The following is a 13,756-nucleotide window of genomic DNA, read 5'->3' as shown; positions in this document are numbered from 1 at the left end:
GGGAGGTGAAAGGAAATTGACACCTTAGAAAAGGCATCAAGATATAAGGACTTGTGATAGCCCTCAAAAGTTTTGGGGGAAAAAAATATAAGATTTGAAGGTAAAATAGAGCAGCTATATGGTAATTTCTTGAGAATAGCAGGAGCTCCACCCTAACCTAACTGGTCCAGTAGCAAGTGCACTCGCTACTTGTGGAATGAGGGGATTGTGAGCAGCTACTGCAAATGTCTCTCCTTTTCACCAAGAGCTGCCACCATAAAGTAAGAAACAAAAGGCAATTTTTCAATGTGACCAGCTATCGGGGCATACAAAGCCTAGGAGATATGCCTGCTGGATCTCTTACCAGCACTAGTGAGCCTTTCCAGGGAGATAATTCTATACAATATGCCATATAAAATAGTACATCAAAAAAAGAAAAAAAGAAAGAAAAGAAAAGAAGCCTATTGGGCAGAGTTAGAATTCTCTTGCAGGTGGAGAGAGGGGAAAGCTGAGATCATATATACACTTGTAATCGTTTTCTTGTCTTATACATGCATTTTTTAAAAATGAATGTTTTCCTACATCAATAAATAGTCTTCTATGTAATAAAAATAAGTAAATAAAAGAGAGGGTCCATAGCTTTCCTCTGATATTTAAATGGGGTTTGGGATCATCCCAGATACTTAGAATTACTGCTGTGGAATATGAGAAATATTAAGAGCAAGAAAGAAAACAATGAAAAAACATGGTGAAATTTGGTTCTTTCTTTAATCAGTAGTATTATAAATAATAAATTCCAATGTTTAGTCTGAATTTTATTTTTGTTTCTGTTTATATGTGTAATACCTAATGGCGTGTTGTAATTTCATTACATAAAGTCCCCCCAAAATAGTAAATCAGACTAGAAAAATTCCTAGGTATGCCAGAAGTGGGCAAAGGGAAATGTGGTTGGCCCCGAAAATGTCTCATGCCTGCCCAGTTGACAATACCTGACCCATCTATTATAGGGAAAAGGTTACATGAGAAGCCTCTTAAAATAGGTTGTTGGGGAATATATTTCAAGATATACAGAAGGATGTCAGAGTAACAGCAGAACCTTACTTGGACATGGAATTATCTAGAAGGCAATGGAAAAGATAGAGAAGAATTCCAGGAGAATCTCCAGGATGCATTTAATCATGATATCTGATTCTGAGGCAATTTTTCTGACTTACCTGGTAAGGTGGAAAAAAACAGCAAATAAAGATTAATTAAAGAAGTGAGAAATAATTGAAATCAAAGGATTTCTTATTGATTTGCAAAACTTTATGAGTAATAACAGCATTGTCTTTTACTCATACTAAAGAAAAAAAGAAACCTCAGGTTTGGAAGGAAAATAAGGGATTATAATTGGGTGCCACAAAGCTCCCAGTATTCAATTTAAAGAAAGAGGAAATTACTAACCAATAAAATAACTGTGTTCTTTTTGAAGATTCTTATGGAATATAAGTCTCAATTTTACACGGCATCATTTTAGTCTAGACTTAGGTTAGAAACTGCTGACTATTCCCAAGCTTCCTTAAATATGGCCTGTTGGGACTGTGCTCCTGGAAAAAATCTATCAGAATTCTCTGTGGTTTCTAGAAGCATGGTCTTTCTGAGTATACACACAATGGAATCTGTTGCTGGCTCTAGTTATTTCTGCCTTTTAACAAACTAGGGATTTGTATATTAATCAAAGTACAGCAGTCAACGTAATGGTCAAATAATTAAAGTTTATGTATGTGCAAGGGTGAAGATTAAGTGAACCCAGTCCAATTCCCTCTGAAAGTTCTTTTCCTGGATTAACTTCATAGATTCAGGAGATATTAGTAGGGAGCATGGTAGGACCACCAGCTCTGCCATATATTAAACTGGTGTTATTTACTCTTATGGAGGTGATGCAGCCCTAACCAGGTCAAGTAAATGATTAAAATTCCTGTTGTTTCTGGTAACTTTGAGTTTGGTTTCAGAGAATTATATAATTTTAAAAGTGACAGAAATTTTCATGTGTGCTTTCAGATAAGTAATGTTCACTTTAATTAACAATCGATATTCCTTTTGATCAAACAGTATCAGGACCCTTTTCATAGTTGAGGAATTCCCCACCTGATGACTTTCGGTGGGAAGTAGAAATTGCCTGTTATTATTAAAAAGTTGAGAATGTCAGACACTCATTTTCACAGCCTCCCTTGCAGTCAGAAAGTAGACATGATATCTATGTCTTGCCAATCAAATGTACTCACTACGTACTTGACTCAGGAGCTAGTGGCACAAGAAGCACCAAATAGTAGCACGTTTTCCTCTTGCATAGCACTGGGGAGGTTTTGGGTAAATCAGATTTTGTCCTTAGTACAGAAGTGGCCATTACATCAGCAGCATTAGTAGTTACAGTTCAATTTAAATTTTTAGGGCGGAAGAGGGGGTCAGAAGTAAGAGCAGGTAAACTAGTGTCTAGTGGCAATTTCAGGAGCTCTGTCACTAGATCAGTGCTATACCTGCTCAGTTTTGGGGAATTGTTCCTGAGTGCTTAGTTGAAATCTTTCTTCTCTAGTTCCTCCAAAGATTCTGTGAACTACGGTGTATCTATTTTATAAATTCCTTATCTAATTCAGTCAGCCAGAGTTGGTTTATCTTACTAGGACCTAACAACCATGACTGACAAAATATCTAGTTAATATCAGTAATCTTTAAACTGTGATATATTACAGTGTGTTAGATTATGTTTCCCAAAAGCAGACCCAGAGATAAAAATTTGAATACAAGTGTTATATTTGGGAAGTGATTCCCAAATACCAGTTTGGGAATGGGGAAGTAAAGGGAAGGGGAAAAAAGCTAATAAATATTATATTATTGAGCAGATGATTGTTTTCAACAACTCTGGGAGAAAATGTAAGACACACCTTAGAGCTATCTCTCTTCACCTGAGGGAGAGATGATGACTGGTAATATAGCCAATTAGCCTCTTCTCATCACTGCAATCTGAGGCAGGGACCTTGCAGAGCTGTGTGTAACAGAGACAGCTGGATACCAAGAAGGACAGCACACCTACATAGCAGCCCTCTCCAGACAATCTGACCTTATTTAATCAGTATACCCAGATATTGACACCTAATCAACATAGCCACTTATCTCTTTTTTCCTTCTCTGAGCTTCATCCCTGGGAAACTATCTGGACTCTCTGCTAAGACTGTGTATCAGCATCTTCCTTCTGCTGTAACAAGTCATCATACATTTAGTAGCTTAAAACAACACAGATTTATCCTTTTACAATTTTGGAGGTCAGAAGTCCAAAATCAGTGTCACCGCACAGTTTTAAGGTGGACTGGCCCCCATGAAGGATCTGAGGGGAGAATCTATTTCCTTTATCTTTTCAGCTTCTAGTGGCCTCCTATGGTGGTCAATTTCATGTGTCAACTTGACTGGCCTACGAGATAGTGGGATAGCCGGTAAAACATTATTTCTGAGTGTGTCTGTGAAGGTGTTTCCAGAAGAGATTATCATTTGAATGAGGAGATTGAGTAAGAAGACAGCCCTCACCAATGTGGAAGACCATCATCCAACCCACTGAGGGCCTGAATAGAACAAAAAGTAGAAGAAGGGCAAATTCGCTCTCTTTGCTTAAGCTGGGACATCCATCTTTTCCTGCCCTCAGACATCAATGCTCCAGGGTCTCGAGCCTTGGGGCTTGAACTGAGACTTTCACCATTGACTCCCCTGGTTCTCAGGCCTTTGGGCTTGGACTGGATCTACATCACTGGCTTTCCTGGGTCTCTATCTGGGCCACCACAGATGGCAGACTGTGGAACTTCTCAGACTCTAAAATTGCATAAGCCAATCCCTCACCATACAGACATAGCTCATTTTACTGCACTTTGCTTTGTTGTACTTTGTAAATATTGCATTTTTTTTACAAAATAAAGGTTTGTGGTAACACTGCCTTGTCAAATGATGGTTAGCATTTTTTAGCAATAAAGTATTTTTAATTAAGGTATATACGTGTTTTAGACATAATGCTATTGCACACTTAGTAGACTAAATTATAGTGTAAGCATAACTTTTATACGTACTGGAAAACCAACACATGTGTGACTCGATTTATTGCGGTATGCACTTTATTGCAGTTGTTGGAACTGAACTCACAGTGTCTCCGACATATACCTGTAAATCTCTTTCTATATATCTATATCTCTATATAATTGGTTCTGCTTCTCTGGAGAACACTGGCTAATATATCTCCCCTATCCCTTGGCTTGTGGCCCTTTTCTCCATCTACAAAAGTGCAGCACTCCTGTCTCTGTTTCCACCATCATATCACCTTTTCCTTTGATTCAGACTCTAACTATGCCTCTCTTATAGGGATCCTTGCTATTGCACTGGGCCCACTCAAATAATCCAGGATAAACTCCTCATCTCAAAATCATTAACTTGATCACATCTGCAAAGTTCCTTTTGCCATAAAAGGTAACATTCACAGACTGTGGGGGTTAGGAGATGAGCATCTCAGAGTCAATTATTTGGTCTACCACAAATAATGGACTTCCTGCTTGGCAATAAAACTTTTTCACTCAGCAGTCTTTCTTTGGTTTTGAAATGGCATTTGTTTTGCAACAGTAGAAAAGCTGGGCAATTTATTTCTCAGCTCACATGTTTTTATTGACTGGAAGCTGCTTTAGGGGCATCAACTCCTTAGCTCTTTCTGACTCCTTTCCTATCCCCCACCCACTAGCCAATAGAAAGTCCTGAGGTGGAGAGTTGCAGGTGTTTTTAATAAGATGCTAGTGTCATACGCTGGAAGAGCGAGTGCTGAGGGGACATGAACATGGCATCAACAATGTTCCATACATATAGAAAGCAACCAAACTAATGAGAATTAGCCAAACTAATTAACTAAATATTATGTAAACAAGTTCAGTTCTAGGTAATGGGCATGTGATGACACACACTTTCCCTTGAGGCCATGTTTAAAAGCTGACTCTATGAGTTGCCTGCATTTCTGTAGTTTGAGTGTCTCCACTGATAAGACACAAAAGAGGGAATGCAAAATACACTTCATGGCAGACCTTTGAGAGTTACCTGATAAGGAGGGGGAGGCAATTATTCATGAATTTTATGCCAACCCTTTAATGTTCATGGGAGATGTTATTATTAGTACATGGCATGAAAGAAGAAACTAGGAGATCTAGTCACAGCAGTAACTTCAAAGAGAGGTTTAATCAGCCTTCTGTTAATTTTTCTGGATAGTTAACTTTAGTCTCCTGGTCCCTTTTGGAAATTGAGCACCAAAAACAAGCATGACAATTACTCAATCATATTTTGGACATCAGTTTCTATGTTATTTCTACAAAACTTGAGTTGCATGTGCTTTATTCAAGTTTAGGAACAGCAGGATATATAGCTGGAAATGAAAATAAGATATTATAGTGTAAGATTCTGTCATCAAATCCCATATCAACACGTTAGACAAAATTTATGTATTGTCAAGATTCCACTTGGAAATCCTTTGTTTTATATATAGGTACAGAATTCAGAAATTGAAACGTTCAAAAGTTTTCCACGTTGAAAAATATAAACAGACTTCTGGATATCTTTGTCCTGTAAGGATGATTTTGCCAGTTTTTTCCAGTTTCCTCCTGGTCTTCAATTAACTATTCCATAGTAATTAAGGCTGCAGATGGAATCATTTCTTACACTTGATCCCATGAAAAATGCGTTTTGCTTCTTTGTCAGTGATCACAAAATTATCCTCTTTTTGTTTTGATAGACTGAGCCATAATATATTGTGAATCACAGGTTGAACTGTTTCATACTAAGAGAGCATAGAGCGATGAGACTGAGGAAAGGGCAGATTTAGATCTTATCTCTCATGCTTACTCTGAGGAACCTACAAGAACTTCCATACTATTTAAGCTGTTGATTTTCTCTCACACAATCTTCTAGCTAAGCATCTATACGTGAATTTCAGTTAATCGAAAGGTTTATAATAGTGAACTTGAAATGTTATTCATGAAGCCCAACCTGAGATACATCCAGGTTTTATTCAATTCCTGAAACATATTTAATTTGGAAAACTTTCTTTAAATATAAACCAAAATTACACATAAGAAATTGGGTACAGAGCCTTGGAGGGATACCTTGGAAGTGAAGGGCCCTGATGCACAATTTGCAGTAGCTTCAGGGTAAACTTGCTTCTGGGACCAAAAATTTAATTGTTTAACTTTTGAGAAGCACAAATAGCTTTTGAGCAGGAAAATACCTGGATTTAAAAAATAATCTGGAAGTATTATGTCATACCAGTTAGAGCAAAGAGAGGCTGAATGTAGGGAAACCTATTAGAATTCTATTGTAACAATCAAGGCACAAAAATGTTTTAGTCCTAAGTAGGGGATTGAATTGTAATTGGAACTGAAAAGGTCTTTGCAGGGTTTGAAGACAGGTTAGCAGAAGTAAGTAAAGGAAAAGTGAGAATTAAGGATGATTCTGAGGATCTGGTGTCTACAAGGATAGTGAATGGGAGAATACTGGTGCCAGGTGGAAGACAAAGTCAAGAAGAGGGTCAAGTTTATAATTCTGATTTTTGACATTTTAAGATTTAGCTGTAGGCCAAAGGAAATCCAGATGAAAATATAAACCAGGAAGTAAATAAAAATGCAAGCGTAACGTTTGGTAGACAGTTTAGGGCTAGAAAAATAGAGACACCCTACATATCTCATAATTGATATATAAAAAAAACCCCATGGTGCTTGAAATGAAGAAATAAAGCAAATGCACAATAAATACATATAGATTTCTGCTTCTTGCTTTTACAGAGTTATTTTTCTTTCATTAGCACATCATTGTCCTCTTAGTTGATTGAAATTTGGGACGTGATTATTAGACTTACACAATAAATATTGAACTTATAAATGCTCCTAGAACCTATAATACATAGTATATATGCACTCCTACTTTCAAAGGTAGCCAGTTATGGGTCTCAATATGTATTATTCTTAGTGAATAATATAACTTCATTTTAAAAACATGGTTTTCGGGCTTCCCTGGTGGCGCAGTGGTTGAGAGTCTGCCTGCCAATTCAGGGGACACGGGTTCGAGCCCTGGTCTGGGAGGATCCCACATGCTGCGGAGCAACTGGGCCCATGAGCCACAACTACTGAGCCTGAGCATCTGGAGCCTGTGCTCCGCAACAAGAGAGGCCGCGATGGTGAGAGGCCCGTGCACCGCGATGAAGAGTGGCCCCCACTTGCCACAACTAGAGAAAGCCCTTGCACAGAAACGAAGACCCAACACAGCCATAAATAAAATAAATAAATAAAAAATAAAATAAATTAAAAAAATAAATAAAATTAAAAAACATGGTTTTCAGTTAATAACTGCCCTGTTTTACTCTTGATATTAAACTAAGTAATGCACTTTCTAATGTAATAAATTTACATAAATATGCATAAAGAAAACAATGTTTACAGTAAAATATTTCCTTTTCCTGTTTTTTACATCTAATTCCTTATGTGATAAATTAGCCATCCCTTTGGAATTCAAGCAATTTCTTGTTTAATAGAAATTTAAAAGTGATTAGAAGACATTAAAATAAAAATTCAAATTCAAATATCATTATTTATTTATTTTAACTTATTTATTACTTATATAAATGTTAAATATGTGACGTTATATAAATTAAAGTGTTTTAAAATCACCAGTCCATTTTATGACTTCAAAAATATTAAATATAAATTTCTGGGGACTAATTAAGTTGTAAAATCTGTGCCATCAATGGATTACATAAATTTTGAGGCTCACAGTAATAAATATGATTGATTACAATAGCCAAACGTTTGCGTAAATTGATAGGAAGGAATATGCAGCTGAGAACCTTACATGTGGATATGTGAATTCTAAATGGAAACATGAGGATTTCTAATATGCATGTAAATCTACCTATAATACAAAAGGCTAGGAGGTAATAAAAAATGTTTTTATTTTAGTAACTAGAAAGATAAACACATATCTGAATATTTCAAAAATAATTTTGAGGCTAGAAAACAATCAGTTCAGAGAAAGAGGTGAGAAACAAATCTCCAATAAAGTAAAACATAAGTGAGGCTGAGAAACATAGTTGTCTATAAAATGGACATGGAATAAATGAAGCATAGAGAGAGAAGGAAATTGGGATATCAGCCCTCACTCACATTGTATTCTAACATAAGAAAGTGTAATTTCATTTTAGTCAATCCAAAATATTCTGTGAGTGGTTGGGAGGTATGAAGTAAGGCTTAGGGCGAGTGTAGTGCAGTAGATAAGAGTTTGGGCTCTGGAGTTGGCCTTTCTAGGATAGAATTATCTGGGTAGTTTATGGCAAGTGACTAGACTATTTGTGACAGTTTCCTCATCTGTAAAATAGAATATAAATAATACCTCATAAATTACTGTGCATATTAATTCAGTTAATACATTAACATGCCTAGAATAGTACCTAGCATATAGTAAGCTCTTGATAAATGTTATCATCTATTATAGAAATGTGTTGCTGGGAAGAGTCATTTTATTTTCAATAATTTCCACTTTCACATTCTCTTTTCTTCAGTTGTTTCCAGACAATAGAATGAATAAAATTTTGGAGAATATATGTGCTAGTATTTCTCATGCCATATCTTTCCTTTTGCTTTCTTAAGACAATTTGTCATCTTTGAACTCTTTTCATTTTGATTTCCAAAATATTACTGAAGTCAGGATTTTAGAAATTTGTGGAACCTTCTTTGACTCTAGCATATGGTAATCTTCTCCATTATGAGTCTTAGAGAAACTGTTACCTTGTAATATTCATATACTCTCTAAAATTATTAATGATTTTTTTAAGTAACAATATTGAAAACACCTTGACAAAAATGCCAAATCTTTTTTTTTTTTAATTCATTTATTTTGGCCACACCATGTGGAATGCAGGATCTTAGTTCCCAACCAGGGATCAAACCTGCGCCCCCTGCAGTGGAAGCACAGAGTCTTAACCACTGGACCACTAGGGAAGTTGCAACAATGCCAAATCTTATACTTCTCTCTTTCTTTTATAATGTCTAAATTCATTCATTTTGAAGGCTAGGTAAAAAACTAAATACATTAACTTACTAACAAAATCTGTCTTCATGCAACGCATTATTGCTACTCAGTAGTCTCTGTTAATTTATTCTATTAATTTTTAACTTTTTTAATAATTCAGACTTTCTGTTTGAATAAAATATAACTAGTGTGATATAGATACTAACCTGATATTAATATCAAATATTTTTATTATATATAATAGTATTTTTTACTGTACTCCAGATAGATTATTGTGGTAAACATTATGGAATTTCCAAAGAAAGGTGTCACAAAGTGAAAATAAACATCAGGATTAATAACTTTTATTTAAGGCAAAAATTCTGTGAAGGCATCCTAATTACTGGTGCCATTCTGACTAGGATTAAAAAAATGGATGGAGAACAGTTGGAGTCAAATTTCCAAAAAAAAAATAAGCAAGCCAGAAACGAAAGAAAGTCAGTCATTATAATGGAACAAAAACAGAGAAAAATAAATACTACCCAGACTAATACAAAATCAGAAAATATCTTAGCAAATTAAGTCTCCATGGAAACAGCAGGTCTCAGAAAAATTATATGTTTTGATTTGGAAAGATTATGGTAAAGACCACAAGTGGCTGTCATTTTTTAAAAGCATGTATTAAAATATAAGATACTACTAATTTTAATAAATGAGTACTCTGTCCATCTGATACCATCTAAATAGCTATACTATCCTGAGAAGTACAGTAACTTCCGTCTCTGTAAGAAGTCATACCACATATTCCTCTTATAAGCATATGTATGGAAATACATATAAATATATTTAATTTATGAGTAACGATCTTTATTATAATGTAATCTTTGTTTAGTCTTGTAACTAAGCAATAAATTATTGGACATTTGCTCTCATGTTGATAAATTGCATACATAAGTAAAAATGTCTTTCAGTCTTTATTTAAAATCACATGACCGTTACTCAATGGAGTTTTGAAAGAACAACATCTTCCCCATTACTTCCTAATGGATTGTATCATTCAAAGAGGGAGGTTTGGAAATGGGCTACTACGGAGACTGAGAATTGCCATCATCCTCTATGTCTCCCACATTTTAAGTAAAAGTGACAAAGAAAAACCTTAGTTTGCTATATTATTTGCAAAAATGTCAATTCATGGATTATTAGTGTAAATGGCTACAGGCAGTTAGTACTGTAACATCTGGATCTAATGAAGAAATGCAAAGCCAAAAACATTTGGTGAGAGTTTAAATGAGGTCATTCATCTGCTTTTGAACAAAGATTTCCCCCAGACCCACATGCAAAAGTGAGCTGTGTTTGATTAAGACATTACTTTAAAATGGTATCAGTCAAACCACCAGAATATTCTGTGACCCAATAAAATAAGTGAATAAGAGACAAGATTGAATATTCAACATTTAATATAATAATGCCTGAATCTAGACTGGCTTTATTTACAATTTCTTTCTACTTATTAAAGATAGTATCCTTTTACATTATTACTAAATAATAATAATCAAAATTTGAAAATATTTCAGTTATACACAATTTCAGAACAATGCTCTCTAGTCAATAAGTATTTGCAATAGTTACTATAAATTCAATTAAAATTATAATAAAATGTGATTATTTTGGTTTTTAATAGTAAAAATGTTATTATTTTGGGCTTTTAATTAATGTGATTAATTTGGCTTTAAAAAATTAATTAGCAATTATAAAGAAGCAAACTTAAAAGTAGTCATTTATATTGAACAACTACAATGAGCTGTTCAAACATAAATTTATTATTTATATTTTCTTAGGGACACATTTTTTTTTTATGAAACTTGAATGCTCAGGGAAGTAATTTAGGCTACTGTTTGATTTTTTTCATGCAATGGAAGACTATCCAGCAGCCACAGTTAAAACACCTTTCTTGGGAACTAGGAATAACTGAAAGGACTGAATGAATGTAGCATGCAGTACTTTAGATGGCACAAGTTTTGTGAAGGAAACACTATGCCAGGTTCAAATGTATTCTCTCTCATAGAAGAGGGCAACAAGGGCATCTAATACACTAATGGATTTGTGTTAATATCGATTCACCAGCTACTATAATTTTTTAGCAATTTCTTATAAATCAAGGTAACAGATAAGTGTTACCATCATTTAGATTTCAGGAACAGGAACATCAGTGAAAAAAAGAAAGAAAGAAAGAAAAAGAAACCAAAGGGAATAAAAAGGGAGAATGATAAAAACAGAGGTTCTTTGTTGCCATTTATGTTTCCAGTCATATTACTTATAGATTATGATTTTTTTAAAGCCGTACAAATGTAAAGGGATAGATGAATGTGAATTAAAAGACCTCCAGAATTGTCACTTTTTAGTGTTCAAATTGTTACTGAGGTATTGTCACATTTAAATTTGCTACAGAAAGTTAAAAAACAAAACAAAACAACCCTCAGTAGTGCTAAGTCCACCACTGCTTTTCATTAAAATTGTTTTTAACTCTTAACATTCTTTAACAACCAAATTTTAATTTATTTATTTTGGAAACCAGCCATGGGCCATTTAAAGCTGCTTTTAAATGGTCTCTAGCATAACTGCTAAATGGTTTGCAATGTAAAATTATGCACTTGGGTAGGATTTTTTTCTATTAATATAGGGGTCTCTGCTAATTATAGCCTATATGAAGTGCCATAATGAAACCTATGAACAGTTCAGAATCCCAAAGATTTTAAAACCTATTCACCTTTAATGGTAAGATTACTTTTAACGACACAATGTTTGCAACACAGTTCTCAAACATGGGCCAATTCTTTATGGTGATGGCGGTCTGTCTGCAATGCAGAGGATGACTACTTAACATTAATGTCTACTCATTACATGGCCAACATAGACTGAAAGCCCTAATACTGAAGCAAAGAATTTCGAAAGCTTTGTAGTCCAGTTCTGTTTCTGAAAACTTAATATTATCTATAATTTGTCTCATTTTAAATTATGCTTACCTTTCCTTCTGCAACTTGAACTGAAACAGTGAATGTTTAAAAAAACTAAAATTTCCATACATTAATTTGAGAAGAATAGTGAATTTGAGTAAAGGCCCATGAGTCAATTTGATATGTTAAATATATCCATTTTTTTATAGGAATTGAGCAATAGGAAATGGCATGAAGAGTACTGGGTCCATCTAGGTTATCAAATTTGTTGGTGCCCACTTATTTATAGTCCTCTTGTATAATCCTTTTGATATATGTGGAATTGGTAATAATGTCCCCCTTTCATTTATAATTTTGAATTCAAGAGAATATTTTTGATATTTAATCATTATCAAAACCATGACATTACCATAAAGCCTATAGTAATCTATAATCCTGCCAATTCTGTACAAAATGTCCCTTTCATCTCATCTTTGCCAATAATAAATATAATAATATTTTATTTATTTTATTTTTTCTAATCTAATCATTAAAAGAAATTACATCACTAGAGAAGCTAGGTATATCACTTCACATTTTTATTGGCCATTTTAATATTTTTTTCTTCTGTGAAAGATTGTTTTAAATAAGTTCCCCATTGTTTTTATAGGTATTTACCTTTTTAATATTAATTTGTGGAAATATTTTTAGAGTATGGATATTCACTTTTTTTCTATACATAAAGCAAATATCTTCTACCAGACTGCAAAATGTCTTCATTTTATTTATGATGCTTTTGCTTAATTGTTTAAGTTGAAACATTATCTAGCCCTCATGTCTATTACTTGGATGATAATAAATGAATGGTACAAAACACCTTCCACTCCCACATATTTTCATATACTTTCATTTCATACTTTGTTAAAATTTGCAAAAATAAAAGATTTTGCAACATAGCATTACAAGCAATTGAAGAATCTATGTTAGATACTTTTTTTCCTAAAGTCTCTTTGCCATTTTCCTCGACTAGGCTTTAGCTTTGTAGAAAGTATCTTTTGTTGTCTTGGTTTCTCAAAGCCCGCGTCTCCAAACTCCTTCAGGCAATTCACAAAAGGATTTCAAGATCATTTCTCAAACAAAGACAAGTTGATTATAAAAGAAATTCAGGTTCTAGTTGTTAGGCTTGTACAATTGCAAGCCTCAACTTCTCCTAAATGACCTTCTCACCCTTGGGAATCTACATTGCATAAAACCCCTGAAATATATTTTTCACAAATGACCACTTTTATCCCATAGTCTCTTGCTCAAGAACTCTAGTGGTAAAACTAACTTCTAACAAAATAAACTGCAGTCCTTATCATTTGTAAATTTTTGTTTTACCATTCCATTGCTTTTTAGTCTTTTTTTATTCAGCCTCAGCTTCTACTGAAATCCTCCCTCAATAGCTCCAGCCCACTATTGACCTATCTCATTCTGGATCATCTTTTTTTTGTCACATAGTTCAGTACTTCCTTCTTTTCTATTGCTTTCTAATTTAACAATCAATGAGTATAAATTTTTGCTTTCCCAAATAGTAGTTTCTAGTCTCCTCATACCCTTTACCTTTTTTACCTTTTGTTTTCAAGAAGTATAAGGCTTATATTTTCACTTCACATATGTAGGTTACAAATACTACTTTAAGTATATATGTAGTACAAAGTCCAAAATTTTGGATAGTGATGCATTCATTTAAACAATTTTGTCTACTTGAAGTAAATTACAAAATCAAAAGCATAATCCAAAAAGTTTCCTTTTAAACA

Source organism: Balaenoptera borealis (genome assembly GCF_965194805.1).
Source record: "Balaenoptera borealis genome assembly, chromosome: 4".
NCBI classification, from domain to species: domain Eukaryota; kingdom Metazoa; phylum Chordata; class Mammalia; order Artiodactyla; family Balaenopteridae; genus Balaenoptera; species Balaenoptera borealis.
Note: the sequence above shows the minus strand (reverse complement) of the source record.